Consider the following 14632-nt stretch of genomic DNA (forward strand, 5'->3'; position numbering starts at 1 on the left):
CACGGTTTCACAGACTCCCTCTCAAAGACGAGTACTGGTTCTCGCTACCCATCCCAAGACAGGAGAGTGCAATAAAGAGAGGAGCAGCAGGAAGATTGACTTTAGCAGGAATACATGACATTATATACTCTATTTTGGTATCACCTGTGCCATCAGAGCAGTAATCTGCCAACAATTCCTGTCACACTGTGATAAACATTAATAGCTTCCTCTCACAGAAGTGACTCTCTCGTTGATTTTTCCCCAATCACAAACTCATCCCTCCACTCACGAGACGATGCTTTCAGGCAGGGTGACAGTGATGAGCTATCGATTTGGAAAATACCCATAACCCCCACCCCCACCTCTGCTCCCGCTCTCCTGTCAGTCAAACTCCATACAGCTGAGACGAGATGATCGTCTCCATCAGGTGTTTGTCTCTGTGGTTGGGTGTGGATGCTTAGTGATCCTCGAATCAGCTGCTCTGAAACCTTCAGGTTAATGTGTTCTGATTGGTATGTGTCCAGTGGACACCATCAAAAAGTGAATCAGGCACCAATGTCGTACTATTTCATGAAGCATTGTGTTTGAATCACGGTGTGTCCATGAAAAGAACTTACATTACAGGTGAATTAAATGTCTGATTAAAGGAAGAACAGCAGCTGTGTGTTTCATCGTATCACCTGTGTGATGACAAAAGCCAGTCAACGTGATAATGAATGGTTTGAGCTACATTCCTCCCAGTGTGAGGCACAGATAAACAGTCGTTATCTGATTGGCCAATAGGTACAGACTGTTCACCTTTGATGGTTGGTGGTTATTACACCATGAAACAGACCTTGTTTCTCAATGCAAGTGTTTTTACCAACTGTGTGTGATTAGAATTACATATACAACTAAATTGTGTGATACTAAAAGAAATCACTGCTCGGATCATATTCACAGGAAACACCTTTTTGAGTGAATGAAAAGCTTCATGTATGTGCCACACAAGGAGCTGTCTGAGGACAAGCAAGGTTTGGACAGGTGGTGGCAGTGATGGAAACTTTTGCAGTAAAGCACAGTCAAAGTCTTGTTAACCTGCAAGCGTGACTTTGTAAAAGTTACAGTAAAATACACTTAAATTGCACATTTTATTCAGAATGTCTGACTTCCTGTTGGGTGTAGGGCATGGCAATGAGACACTTAAGTCTGGAGATCCTACATTTGCCTACCTAGTTTTTTATCTAGCTGACATGTCGAAGCTTCTTTGTTGAACATTTCAAAGGCTTTTGAGGGGTGTGTGGCCGAAAAATGTGATTAAAGCTGCTGTGAGGAACTTCGGTTTGTGTACATTTTGGCCCCCCCTGTGGACAAAGCTGTACCTCTTATCTCTCTACTGATTGTGTCCTGTACATGCTTAAGTGGTGGTTTTTAACAAAAAATCTCATCATGCTTTCTTTAACAGTCATATGTATCACTCACTTTAAATTTCTGCCCTGGAAAATGTAAACAAAGGCGGTGTGCAGTTAATCGCTTCGTGTGACACCTACCCCCCGCCAGCGGTTTCAGGCATCAGAAATAACTATATAGAAATAATCAAAGTTGTCGCTGATGGTCTGGTTTGCTTTTGTAGGTCATATTAGAATTAGTTTGAGTCTGTTTCATAATCAGCAAAGAACTCCTCACAGGAGCTTTAAGCACCAAAAATACAAATAACAAAGATTAACAATCCCTTGGAATACGATAGGGTCTTTGCTTGGGCCGTCATGTCAACCTTGTGCCGACTTTCTCTCAACAAGAGTAAAATGTGCTGCCAGTGACGTTAGAATAAAAAGCGTATTTAAGCTGTACTGAAAACAACAGATAGTGTATGTAAAAATGTTGGCAGAATACATTTTACTGAGACTTTTTTCGTATGAACATTTTGTGACCTTTCAGATGAATGTTAATTAACCCCATGTTCTTATTCTGTAAATAGAAAACCTGATCAATGTGTGAGGTTTCCTTCTTAATGTATTTGCTGTTGCAAAATAGTTGTGATTTACATTTGGAGGTTTTTGCATAAGAATTAACATAATCGAATATGCTTAATGCAATAATTAACATAGTCAATAAAATCCAATATAATCCACTATAAAACTCTAAAACAGAATCTTTACAAAACTTGAGTTTATGAAAATTGCAGAGACACAATTATGAACAGACTTCAGTGAACAAGGAGCATTTTTTGCTGAGCAATTACACCTTTGAAATGAACAATATTTAACAAGACCAGGTCAAAACCTCGTATGTGGCTGACCGCATCAGGTCAATGTGCGCTTTTGTGGGCAATGTGTTACAAGGACTGTCCTTATGAGGCCGATGACAACGTGTTCGAAAGCAGGTGCGCACTGTGGACGTAGGTGAGGGCAGCAGACAAGCAGCCCCGCATACTCCCCGAACAAAGTATCCACAGCCGCATAGACATGATCCACCATTGTGTCGCAACTCTCTCTGTCTCTAAGGCTGTGAAAGTATCGTCACTCACTCACTCACTCACTCACTCAGTCAGTTTCTCAGTCAGTCACATACAGACCTGTGTGTAGGGCTGACCCCGACGGTCAGCCAAAAAGCTATAGATTGATTTTTTTATTTTGTGGAAACACCATATTACAGCAAAAATTATAATATTTTTGCTCAGATCATTTGTATGTTTTAAAGCAGGGGTCTCCAACAGGTAGCTCGTAGCCTGCATTTTAGCAGCTCACCAAGAGGTTCACAGACTCTGCAAAAAATCTGGCAACAATAAATGCACCTTGAACGCCTCTTCCCACTTCAATTCAATCAAACACACAGATGTCCCACCCCCTCCAATACAAAATAATAGGATAGGCTGATAAGCTGTCAATAAAAAATGGGGATACTCCTGGCAAGTTTGTCAACGTCTGAACCTAACCAATCACAGCAATGTTGCAGCAACCTCCATCGACAGGTCGGACATGGACAATGAAGGTGCCACGCCAAGAAAAGGCAGAAAACATACTATCTCCACGGGATGTGGGAACGTTTTTATTCACGAATGTGAAGGAAAAGTGTGAGTGTCTCATCTGTGGTACCAACGTTTCAGTCAACAAAAGAATCAACACGGAGCGCCACCAGCGATTACAGCGATGTAGTGCAAGTAGCTCTCATTTTTTTCAAAGTAGCTCTCAGACGAAGAAAGCATGTTCGGTCAGTAGATGTTTATGGCCGTCGGAGATCATTGTGATTGATGAAAATGAACTAATTAGTTGTCGACTTAAATGCTTTGTGACTGATTTATAACTCAATAGGATCAATGAGTTGGTGGCTCCTGCTTAAAACACAAAATCAATTAAAATAAATCAACTCAAACAGACACTCGGGATGTGAAGAGAATTAAGACTCCATTCATGCAATTTGTGAGCGGACTCAGGGGAGCTGCTGATCTCTCTCTCTCTTTCTGCTTTATTTAAGTTGTTAAGTAGCAGCTTCAAAAGGGTACAACATTTCAAGAGAGAAATGTTTTTTCTCCTTTTAGCCACGTAAACCACATTTAAAACTATCTGTGTGTTAATCTCAGGTGGAAAGATGATTAAACGCCAACATACTCCATAGTGTGGGCACATAGAAAACCTCCTCCCCCCTACAGTGCATCATGGGTGGACCAGAGCACCGTGTTGTTGCCACCGCTGATCTGCTGAGGCTTAAATTACAGCCTTTGTTTCATATTTACTTGTTAACTGTTCTCCCTGACTTCACAGAGCAAGAGCCTGGATTTAAGGGCCTGGATTAAAGGGGATGGAGGAGGGGGGCAGAGTTCTTGGCTCAGTGTTGCATCACGATCTTTTGATCCAGCAGTGACAGCAGCACACTGGAAGTCCATACTGCCTCCTTCCCATAAATAACAATACAAACCAAGAACCTGCAGGGAGTTCATTTTTCAGAAGTGATTCCAAAAGGCTGTCAGTTTTTCTTTTTTGGTTTTGTTTTGGTTCGTTTGTTACTTTGAACACACGGGAAAGAAGAGCGGCGTCACACGGGAGCCAAACATTAAATCTTCCAGGACAAAATAAATTTGATATTATGTTTAAAATTACCTAAAATAAACTTCAGGAGTCAGCATAAAACAGCAAAGAAAATAACACATGATGGACGGTTTCAGCATTTTGGAGATTTTTATGATTGGCTTGTATTTATGTATATGCTATAATGATTTGGTTTTATTCATACCCAGAAACTCACCAACGCTCACTCTTCAGAAGTCTTTGTTCCCCTTTGTTCTCCTCAGTGGTGCTGTTATAACAGACTTGTTTGAACTACCTGCAAACCCTCCCCTCTATCATGGACTCTCTGAACGTATAAGCTGTCCTTTCACATAGAAAATAAAGAATGCTTAACTGCACATGAGAAGGAAACCATGATTTCATGCCTATACCAGTATTCCTACACAGGATCATGCCTGATTTGAGCATATTCCACAACTTACAGTTGCAAGTGCCCTGATGTGTAGGTATTTGCACTTTGGGATAAAACTCGAGCACTGACTTTCCATCTATTGTGTTGGCCTTCCTTCTTCTCCAGCACAAATAAGCCCCTTATACACATGCACTGCACTCCTAAAATTTCCTGACATGGTCCTGGTGGGCTGCATGCGTAAACGACTTAATCCCAACTTTTTCCTGCCAGCCTCCTTGTGAAATGTCCACAAGAAGTCAGGGTGAGCTGATGTGTGAACGCAGCAGGTAATAGACGGGAACATTCACTTCAAGCTAGTGGGTGGGGTGATGACGTTTAGATCATGTGACCAGTGGGAAACCAGAAGAGCAACACATAACAGGATGATTAAAAACATCCAAGGTTGAAGAAGGAGGATCATTTAGAAGATGACACAAGCAAAGACGTCTGCAAATTGGAGAGAGGAAGGGAGCTTCTGGGTGTAAGTGCTAATGCCAAATTGTTCGCCAGTTGCAGCCGCAGCATTCTATTTACGTCATGTCCTGCCTCATGAGACCCCCAACCCCCACCCCCATCCGACAGGGAAAATCTCCTGCTGTGAGGGACATGTGCGAACCCTAACTCTGGAAAATTCCAGGGAAAGATTGTCTTGAATTCTCTTCGGAAATTGTCAGGAGTGTCTGTTAGGTTAGGTTACTTTTTTTGTACCAGTAGGTAGATTTGGTTTACAGTGAGGGCCTCCTTACACACACAATCCAGGCACAAGACAGACTTGGTAAACATGATATACAAAGTGACAACAGTGCTCAAGACTTAAAGGGTTACCCTTAGTCAAAAGAAGATACAAATACCATCAGCAATAAACAAAGTGATTAAAACAATATTAGAAATAGACCATCATGTGTCAAAAGGGCTATACTGATATGTACATTTAACAGAAGCTGGTGCAACAAATAGGCTTATTGCATTACAATGCAACATGCCATTTTATGACACTTTCATAATAAAATGTAACAAATAAGAGAAGAAACTCTACTGTGTTTGATGCCACCAGGCGATGCTTATATTTACATACATGTCACAGAGCAGAAAGAGCTAGAATTAAGGTATTGGTATTGTAATATAACAAAACATTTGATCACATCATAGTTACCATAAAAGCATGTCTTGACTTGTAAAAGTTCAAAAAAGGGAGTGTTATTAAGATACCAAACAGCACAAACAAGGCCCGTCACTCGCGATGAAATCAGCTGAAAGGTCAGAAAGAGAAATTAAACTATTGTTGCTTTTCTCATGTTAAAACCTTCACCTGTTGTATTGCTGTCAGTGTGACTGGTGAGGTTTTGTGTAGCTCAATGAAGAGCTTCTGTTGAGCACGCTTTACACACATTTACTGCAATACTTTGTGTACCTGTCACTCAAGTGTTTCCATGAGCTAATCCTGATATGAAGATGAAGTAGTTTCTGTCTCTCTGGCTGTCTGTGTCTGTCCTTGATAAACAATTTGACTTAATGTTGTGCATGCTCTGTCAAATTGATGAAAATGTGTCTTAATGTGTTTGTGTTTACTCTTTTGAACGAGATTACTTAAGATTCAGCGTGTTGATCTTTCAGGGCCACTTCATCATTCAGCCAACACAGAAAGCACACAGCTAAACCGCCACCACCGAGCACTTCTGAGATGTTCTTATCACTTAATCACCCTTTGAGGAAGACAACTTAGACTAATACTGTAAAGATAACATCCTAAACTTTTACTACTTCTGTCTTTGGTAAAAGTGCTTTTAATGTTTTTGCTCCCCCATCTTGGTCTGAGTTACAGAATAACCTTAAACTACAGCATTTTATTAGGATGGAAGATCATAAAAACTGGATTATGAATTATTTGACCAGTGAGTGCACCTTTCTTGTTGTTGAAAGTTGTATAGTTTTATAGTTTTATGTCAATTCTGTTTGTAAAATTGTGATGTTCGTTATCAATTCTTCTTAAATATTAAGGAGATAAATATTCTCATTGAGAAACAAAGTCTCAATGGAAATATTTCTGTTAAAATAAAGGTAAAATACATAAAAACAAACATCAAACACATTTCTATATAAAACCAGTCTTTTTATTTACACATGGCTTCATTGAGATAAAGGTTTCCTTCCTTCCGTGGTTTTTACTGAAGTGTTATTGACCTAGTAAGACCTAATAACAATGTCAAGCAGTCCCGATTGTGCGGGCATTTTCTGTGATTGTTGCAGCAGTGAAAAATGTCTGATTTCACAGCACCATTTTTAAATAGCTTCAAATAAAGTCGTGATGTTTTAGGACTTTTCTGTGGAACACATTAAACATCCACTGTGAGCGACCGGGAGAAACGCTCCAATAAAGCCATCTTTTGGCAGAGCGAGAGATCACTTCCAGTCAGTGTCAGGACTGACTGAATGACACTAAAATTGCCATGAAATAATACGTATTATTTATCTCAGTGTATGATGACTATTTGGAGAATCAGCGCTGACACAAACATCTGTAACAAGCATGTAATACAGTAAAAGATGCCCTGAGATGATTATGCAACCTTGCAGACCTCAGGGATCAATTTTTTGTATAACAAAGGAGTGAGTTTGGTGACTTCACACACGCTGGGAAAAAGGAAGACTGATCAAGTTTGCAGAAAAGTTGCGGCAATAGGTCAAAATTGCAAGGTCAAGAAGTTCGTGAACTCGCAGGATTACTTCTGATGATGCTGTTTCGCAAATACAAACGTAAAATGTTCCCTTTGAGGTTTTAAATCTCTGCAGCCACGGCAAAGCATCAAGTAGTTGTACACCATCAAACACTAAAAGAACAAAACAATGCCATTCAATACAGAGATCTATTGTAAGTACTTTTGTAAGCACTCAAACTCTGATCAAACAACCCCAGCCTAATGCAAAGTAATCAACAAAACACTGAGTTGTCGCTATTGTACTTGCATGAGTTTAATCAAAAATGTTGCAGTGCTGTAGCAGAGGAGCATCTAATGATTTCAGAAGACCCATTCTCTCTGTGGCTGATAAATAAAGTTGAACTAGAGGGGTTTCGGCACAAAACAATCCATTTAATAGCACATGTGTGTGTCTGGTTTCAGTGCCTCTCAGCAGGATTGTAGTGTGTGCATGAAAACAGCCTGGCAGCACCAAGCCAATCAGGGCAGCTTCCCTCTGTATTAGAGTCTGCTGCATCTCCAATGAACTGTCTACAAGTGGAGGAGACTGTAGTCAGACAGAAAGCAGGACAGAGACAGACAGAGGCTGAGCTGGTCCCAACGGATCAGGGATCCAGAAATGCACCCACAATGTGGACACGAAGTGTCAGTTGAAATGGGGATAGCATCATTATTATTGTTATTCCCCACAAGTCTCAGAAAAAGTAGGTTAGCATAGCTGTGTGCCTCCTGGGGGAACAGGTTAGGCTGGCAGGCAGGCACTGTCAGAAATGAGCTAATGAAGCAGGAGAGAGAGAGAGAGAGAGAGAGAGAGAGAGAGCAGAGTCTGGTGGAAACACTTACTCAAGTAACTATCACAGCACAACAACTAATAACTTTTATAGGGCGAGACTGAACTTTTGGGGGCCCTGGCTGCAAATGTACAATGACAAGCTGCAGGTTATGATATCAAATCACTTCAAAAATATAAACTTACAATACAGAGAGTTTAATGTAACGTTTTAAGGTCCAATATAGTAAGGAGTAAGATTAAAATATATATATAAAGCAGGATAGGTCTATATAAATACTGTGAAGTATCAAAAAGCTCCATCCACAGGGAAATGCACTCAGCCCATATTCATTAAGAGTCCCTTTAATTGTTGTTGTTTGAATTTTATTAACTTTATTAACAGGAAGTCATTCTTTTGTTACATTAGCAAGCCAAGCTTGCAGCTTTTTGGAGCTCAGAAAGCTAATGTATCATTGCACAGCTTTCATAAGGATCGCACTAGAAAACATTTATTTCTAAAAATTTCAAAATCTGACCATTTGATTGGCTCACATCTTTTTCTGTAAGGCACAAAAAGCTGCAGGTTTCTCAAAGAAGCTATCAAACCAAAAAGCCTGTTCTTGCTAGAGCTCCACTGGTACCAAAAAATGTCTTCTAAGGATATCAAAGATAAAAAGTGCAAACTTAAAAAAGAGAAAAATATGGGACCATATATAACTGGGTCAAAACAACCCATTGTCTTGTCTTGTCTAGTTTTCTACTCATTGGTACTGGGTGGTGAAGTTAACCCAGTTATTGTTGATGAATTGTTGACCCAAATTAAATCAATTTGGACTCACTGGTCATTCTCTGTGGGTTTGTTAATTCAAGCCCCTTTTTCACGAGTAGTTTGATCCTCTTTATATAAAACTGAAGATGAGTAGATCTTCCTGAATTTGAAATCTGACAGAAATTAACCGAGGCACAAGGGACTCATTTTCAGTTTGTTTAGGGGCCCTTGTGGCTATGAGGCCCCATGCAGCTGCTTAGTATGTGTACGCCTCAGGTCGGCTCTCTGTTTTTCCCAATAACAAGAAGCGAGGGAGAATAGCATTTCCATGACCCTAAATATGCACATTCCACAACCAGTCTCACACTGCATTTCTACCCTTTATTTCCATGTAATCACGTGACATAAGAAAACACAACTCTAAAGATACAAAACATTAGAAGAAGAAGATGTGAACATCAACAGTGATATATGTTCACAGGACAAGAAAGTAGCTGATCCTGACATAGGGACGCAGGAAGTATGTCGAAAAGGGGACGCTTCCTCAGTGACCCTAAGCCTCAAAATGTTACGACTTAGTTCCCCCACTAGTTTTGTATGTGCAGGGCTTAACGGTCAAGTTAGCAATAAAAATCGTGTCATGTCTGGTTAGATTTTCAAAATAAGCTATCAAGTTATCAATTGCAACAGCATGTCCATTTAGAATTTCAAAAAACTTACTTTTAACATGTTACACTTTGGGTTTTGAATGTGCAACAAGAGAGAGAGACAGTCATCGTCTTGTTAGGTTAAAGCTCCAAAACTACTTGGTTAAGTTTAGGAAAAAGATAACTATTTTAGTTTTAAAAAAATGGTAAATGGACTGTACTTAAAGAGTTTTTCTCGTCCTCCGACCAAGTGCTTTAACAGTACCGGCCCTATTTAGATGGCGGAAGGCGCACAGCCTAAAGCGCATGGCGCTAACGGATATAGGGTATGTCCGACCGACTTTTGCGAGTTACACGGCGCACAATCTGGGCGCAAACCGAGGTGAAAGGGGCAAAGAGGTTGGCTTAAGTATTGAATTTTTTAATTTTACAAATATTGATTTGTGAACTCTTCCTGAGTTAAAACATTAGTATTCTGTTGTTGAAACATGAACATGAACTTGTTTCTTTGCATTATTTGAGGTCTGAAAAAATCTTTTTTGCATCTTTTTGTTATCTTAACCAGTCGGTATTTTCTGCAAATAAAAGACCTGAATGAGAAGATTCTGTTTGGAAGTACTGAGAAATGTTTTACACAATAATACAAAAGTTAATTTACACAAACACAGACCTATAAATAAGAACCAGAGAAAAACAAATTTTATTTTAGCTTTATACTTAAAGTCAACTTTTTCACTGCGAGTATTGTAGTCACACGGGGATCCTGGAAGAAGCTTGTTTGTTTGACCTGTCCATCATTCTTGACTGCCACCAAATGCAGTTTTCTGTGCTCCTCAAACATAATCTGACCTCAAAGGCTCCTCAACACAATAAGCCAGAGCACAGCATAAAAAATGAGGCTGGTGGAACACCTTTATCATCATATCTTGAAGCGTAAGGCCACTGACCAAACTGCAGTATTTAAAATGTTGGGAGTAAAAATGGGCTGAAACGGCCGACTTTGGAACAGAGAAGGAGTTCTCAGAGAAAGTACTGCTCCCCCAAACTAACAAGTACAATTGTTTTTAAAATGAGCAAAGAGAGAGGAGTGTTGTGAGTAACAAGCTCAGCCGAGACAGAATTGAGAGCTAGAGTAGGAGATTGGTTTCATATAATGGAATATGAGACGTCTCTCTATTCTCTAACTCTCTCTCTCACACACACACACACACACACACACGCACACACACACGCACACACACACACACACACACACACACACAAACACACACACACACACACACACACACACACACACTGACAAGAAGTCTTTTAATAAGCTCTGTTTTCGACAGATTCCCTTTTTGTTGGATAAGTTTTCTCAGCAGTTTCTTCCACAAAAAATATCAAGACAGTTGGTTTTTGGCAGAGCGGTAATTATTATCTCCACGTTAGTGTGAGAATAAGATTTCTGCTAATTGCATCAAAAAGTGCCTCAAGCCCAATCTGCCAATGTGTTCAGACAGCCCACGTACTACAAGCTGGTGACAATACATGTACCGCTAAGGCGCTGCTTGCCTTCCTTTGCTTGTTGACAGACAGCTATATTATTGTCCAGGGAGACCATAAGCGGAGGAAGTGGGCAGCTGAGTGGGACCTGAAACCATATGGAAGATCTCCAACTGTGGCTGGACTCCAACCTGGCAACCCAGGCCTGAAGAAAAGCTCCTGTGCTCTTCAATCAGTCCTGATTTATAAAAATAAAGAGCAGCGGAAAATGCATTCACAGCCAAACCACGCGCCTCTGTTTCAGCAGTCATCACCAGCAAAAAGAGCCCCGGAAATTCAAGAGCAAGAGGGGGAAGGCTTTGGCTCGCTGCTCAGATACAGAAGCAGGGAGGAAAATAAAGTTAAGGATGCTTCAAGATAAACTTTTATCTTCTCACAGAAGCAAGAGGCATTTTATGGTATTATGATATCTTTGCTTAGATGCAGGCTTCACAGTTTATCCTGCATACTTTTTAAATCTGTGAGAGGATTACCGCGCTATCGCTCCAAGCAACCTAATATTTTCCCTTCAACTCACTCTGAAGTTTGGAAAGTTTACCTCTATGAGCATTGCAGAAACCTTTTAGTCAAACACTGTCAATAAGGCAGAAAAACTAAACCTAACTAAACTAACTAACTAAACCTTTATTAAAAGAAGTGTAATAAGGGCAACGAACACTCTCTCAAGGACTCTTCATACAAGTTCAGGTGTTAAGCGGGAATACAAAACACTGATGCAGTTCAGTCCTTCATATTTGTTACTTGAACGAGATATTTCACTGTCAATTCATTTCTTAACATAGTTTTTTACCATATGGCTTTTCATAGTTGATGTTTTACCTAATAATCTGTGACATATACAGTATGTGTTAGTTTTAACAGTTTAATATCTTCTCTGGATGATGAAGATCAAGTCATGCTGCATGTAGCTGTAGCCTATAGACTGTTTGTGGGTTTTAAATCCCTGAGTTTGGGTGTGGGCATCTCCATCTTATTTAAATTGACATCTAATGCTAGCACTAGCTCGGTTAGCGATATTGATCCAAAATACTCTGATCTGTGATATTTATTTTTCTCTTTAACCCCTTTCCCACCAAAGTTAGCACATTGACGCAGGTTCTTAAGATAAGATCGTACTTTACTGATCACCAGATAGATGTCACTTGTCTCTTTTCCCATTGCCAGTGGAGTCACCGTCTGATGTCACAAACACACTGGAAACTGGAAAGGGTTGATAGACAGTGAAGATGTTACAGTGGTTAGGTCTTAATTGTCTCTATTACTCTGTCTGTTTATCAAACTCTGCGCCAACAAATTTGGAACGATGTTCGAGTGCTGCTTGGATAGAGATGGGCTTAATTTGTAGCTTATATGACAAGTCGCAGAAGTTACCGACGGAGCATAGCATTGCGCCAGAAAGGGAGCGAAGATTAACATGTCGACCAAGGTTTTGTCTTCCCATCAATGCCGATCGGAGCCGAGGCGATAATTACCTGGGTCTGCTGCTGCAGAGTCATTTGACCCGGGTCTGAATGCCGATTGTAACCTTTCCCATTAAGCAAAAAAGCCAGGTGTTAGCGGGTGTTAGCTGGTTTTTTGACCAGTGGGAAAGCAGCTATAGAGAACAACTGACCTCTGAACGAGGCATTATTCAGATGTAGTAGCCTGTGGTAGCCACTTACTAGAAACAAGGTCATCCTTATAAACAGATATATGCAGAATCTGAAGGTGAAGAACAAGATTTTTGGAGATTTTTTATTCTGAGTAGTGATGCTGCTGTTGCATTTCTGTCGGCTTTGTTTGTATGCAGGAAAACAGAACAAAACTGAGACATCTGCAAACAAATCCAGATAACAATCCGGTCAAAGACGCTGCATCTCCTCTGTAACTTGATTCTCACACTTAAAGTTGCAAGTTAGACTGTAAACAATGACCAGTGCATGGGAAAGGAAGTCATCATTTATCTGAATAACCGCTGGCTACATGTTAAGCCCTGAAATATCGTCTTTCCCCCACAGAACTTATATCGTGTCAGATGATAGTCAGTGGGTTCAGAAATTGATCACAACTTATCCGTGCCCTAAAGCTCATCCTCCTTGACATCTTTTTTACTCTTGAACCATAACCAAAACAATTAGTATATTGCTGCATTGAAGAAGATTTGAAATTAGCACTTGAGACCAGGAAAATGTTTCATCTTTTCATCTGCTTCCATCGGATCAGCCTTCCTTCCTGTAACCAGTGGAGTTGCTCCCTGCTGGCCATATGAAACAATGCAGGTTAAAGGCGTCTTGATGTTTGCTTCAATTTCAGACCTGGAGGAAGCTACATCCACTATTTACAGTCTTGCTGTAACTCGAAAACAACTCAGTGTTTCCATCGATTTGTGACGCTAGCTGCCGGTCAGCATCACATAGCTGAGATTACAGTGACATGCTGCAGAGCCATTTACCTGCAAACGGATCCATACTGCTCTATGGGTGCATCGACCACTGCTTAACTGTGTGTGTGTGTGAATGTCAAAGTTCTGTGTTTGAGTGTATACAGCACCGCTGAAAGCATCCTCTCCCTGTGAGACAGATTGAGACGCACTGAGATCTATGTGTGTGTTTGGACCCCCACTGAGGTGAGACTGATTTTCTTTGATAACACAGAGCACAAATTACTGCACACTCTCTGTTTTGAGGCAGACAGGAGAAAGAGAGAGACAGACATATGAGCTTTTCTATATGTTGACACAGCCACAGTGCACCAGGGCCGACCTCCCAGAGTGTCTCGGAAGATTTTCCAATTTATGAATTCCTATATTTGGCTGCTCAGGCGTCACAGAAAGGCTTAGTTTTTATTGCATTCTGTTTGCCATAAAACACTCTGATCAGTGTGACCGTCACAGGACATATTGCTCCACGCCTGTTTCAACACTCTTTAGATGTGACCTTACTGGAGGGAAGCGCAGGCCATTTTTCATTTCAGTTTGTTTGAGCTATAATAAATGTGATGGGAATGGCAAATGCTTTTTAATGTGTTGTTACCTTCAAGTTCTGCCTTCTTGAAGATTTGTTGCCATTTTGTGAAATGACTGTGCTCCATTTATCAGCACCTTCAATGTCGTTCTGCGTCTTTTACTCTCCAACACACACTCAGTCTGATGCATTTCAGAACCGCCCTGTGGCCATACAGGGTGCTCTGGGACACGGCCAAAATATCTCTGCTGCTGGTCAAACTCAGTGTTCTATAACAGGAAGATAACAAAGTTTGCAGACTTGGTAGCAGAGTGCAGGGACGCTGAATCTAGCACAAAGCTCTGCTTAGTGCAGGATGGCACAAGAGGCTTTGTGGGAGGCTCAAGAACACGTCTACCCAAAGACCAAGGAGTACAGGAGAGGACTGCACAAAGCCGACAGGGAGGTGTCAGCAGAAGCTGAGAAGGCAAGATTTTGGCTCTGGGTGAGAAGGCTGGCATGGAACAAAGATTTGGTGAAGGCGTACAACCGGTGTATGTGGTACCGGGGCTGTTGCTCTGAGCCACTGGGTCCTTGTTTAACCAGTGAGATCTGATTCCTTTACCTTGGTTACATGTTTTGGTTAGTTTTTACCTCTGCGTGGGGTTGTACCTTCTTATCGATTCTATGATTCTTGTTTGAGGATTTAAAGGTGCAACTCGGGGAAAGAGAGAGTCCCTTTAAGGACAGAATTGCATCTCTGCTCTTTGCAGATGGTTCTTCATCAATCTTCATCAAATTATCTCCAGCATGCAGTGGGGCGTTTCGACGCTGAGCGTGAAGCTTTTGGGGTGAGAGTCAGA

At 40.9% G+C, this 14632-nt stretch overlaps 1 protein-coding gene across 1 annotated transcript in view; it reads right to left on the reverse strand.

Moving 5' to 3' along the window:
* Positions 1–14632, reverse strand: part of LOC138605535 (copine-9-like) — a 182605-nt gene that overhangs the window by 134276 nt on the left and 33697 nt on the right. The gene's annotated exons all lie outside the window — the stretch shown is intronic.

Source organism: Semicossyphus pulcher, unplaced genomic scaffold (assembly GCF_022749685.1).
Source record: "Semicossyphus pulcher isolate SPU_LCO1_2020_fin unplaced genomic scaffold, fSemPul1.0.p SCAF_3, whole genome shotgun sequence".
Classification (NCBI taxonomy): Eukaryota; Metazoa; Chordata; class Actinopteri; order Labriformes; family Labridae; genus Semicossyphus; species Semicossyphus pulcher.